This window comes from Colobus angolensis, unplaced genomic scaffold (assembly GCF_000951035.1).
Source record: "Colobus angolensis palliatus isolate OR3802 unplaced genomic scaffold, Cang.pa_1.0 Scaffold124, whole genome shotgun sequence".
In the NCBI taxonomy this organism is placed as follows: domain Eukaryota; kingdom Metazoa; phylum Chordata; class Mammalia; order Primates; family Cercopithecidae; genus Colobus; species Colobus angolensis.
The window spans coordinates 4,946,586-4,948,527 of NW_012113586.1; the positions used below are offsets into that span (position 1 = coordinate 4,946,586).

The window sequence follows — 1,942 nt, forward strand, 5'->3', positions numbered from 1 at the left end:
AAGAAGATTATTAGATTCTTGGTCAATGTAACAATTTACTCACCCTCTATTTCCCTTGCCTGTTCTGTTACCGATTGATGCCCTTCTCATTTTACAGTCATTGTCTGGCACTTTAGAAAGCAGATATGAAGATAAAGAAACTTTATAGCCGGGCGCGGTAGCTCAAGCCTGTAATCCCAGCACTTTGGGAGGCCGAGACAGGCGGATCACGAGGTCAGGAGATCGAGACCATCCTGGCTAACACGGTGAAACCCCGTCTCTACTAAAAAATACAAAAAACTAGCCGGGCAAGGTGGTGGGCGCCTGTAGTCCCAGCTACCCGGGAGGCTGAGGCAGGAGAATGGCGTAAACCCGGGAGACGGAGCTTGCAGTGAGCTGAGATCCGGCCACTGCACTCCAGCCAGGGCAACAGAGCAAGACTCCATCTCAAAAAAAAAAAGAAACTTTATGTTACATCATTATATATTCTTGGTTTCATAATTTAAAACAGCGTTTTAAAGTAGGGATTTTATATTTGTTGGTTGCCAGCTTTCTGCACTGTTGCATTGTTCAAAGGTTAACTTTTGGTACTTTTAAAAATTATTATAATTTATTTAACAATCTAGGAGGTTCACAGCCATCAGCAATTCTGGTGCAATCTGAGGTGCAGTTGTGAATCTGAAAATCTCTGTGGAGCTGTTAGTGTAGTGAACCTTGTATGTAAAATATATTCGTACTTTTTTTTTTTTTTTTTTTAAGACAAGGTCTTGCTCTGTTACCCACTCTAGAGTGCAGTGGTGTGATCATAGTTCACTGCAACCTTGAATTCCTGGGCTCAAGGGATACTTCCACCTCAGCCTCCTAAGTAGCTGGGACTACAGGTGTATGCCACTGCACCCAGCTGATTTTTAATGTTTTTTGGAGAGACGGGGTCTCACTCTGTGGCCCAGGCTGGTCTTGAACTAGGCTCAAGCAATCCTCCCACCTAGGTCTCCCAGACTGCTGTGATTATTGGCTTGAGCCAGAGCATGCAGCTTACGTGCATACTTTTGATAGCACTTGTGAAGAGATTTCTCTAAAACCGACCTCACTGATTTCATTTTCAGCAAACTGATCTGGGTCACTCAACATAGCCTTTATTGTTATTGATGTTACTGCGTATTCTCTTTATACAATAACTTTGTGACCAACAGACGATATCAATTTGACATACATGGCATCAGGGCCTTCACGGTCACCATAGGTTTTTTCCTTCCATCTATGTGTTCTTATGAAATTCTACATTGCATCACCAGGAACGTTCGTAGTCAGCCCCACAGCCACTGCCGCTGCGTCCATGTGCACTGCCACAACCGCTACTCCAGGGCTGCCCCCATACTCCCAGCTGCCTGCCGCTGTGAGTTCCTGACTGGGTGCTTTATCCTTGATGTCTGCCACATTAAAGCCATAGGAGCCAGGGGTGGGCCTGACGCATTCAGGTGACATAGTCCGCCTTGGATGAGAAATAACAAATTCCCCATTTTATTCTTCTAGCGAAGGAGCAGTAATAAATTACCTTTTTAAACATTCTTTATTTAATACTCATGATCCTAAGTAAGGCGGAAAACATAATAAACATTAAAGCAGCATTTGCCAAATATGTCAAATCTCATCCCAAACATCAACAAGACCAAATATTTTAAATTCCTAGCAGATGGCGCATTTATTTAGAGATTCCCATCCTTTTTAACTACAGAGATCTCTTTACAATGCCAGACAATTTAATGGATTCTCAGAAGAGTATCTGAAGTTTTAATGAAAATTCTGATGATTGATAAAACTTCTGATGAAAACCTATTAGGGATTCAGTAACTCCTTTTTTTTTTTTTTTTTTGAGACAGGGTCTCGCTCTGTCACCCAGGCTGAAGTGCAGTGGCCCGATCTCAGCTCACTGCAACCTCCACCTTCCGTGTTCATGTGATTC

General features: G+C 42.9%; 1 pseudogene; it reads right to left on the minus strand.

The window, feature by feature from the left end:
• Nucleotides 1-593: 593 nt before the first annotated feature.
• Nucleotides 594-1,227, minus strand: LOC105505306 (annotated as a pseudogene).
• Nucleotides 1,228-1,942: the final 715 nt, after the last annotated feature.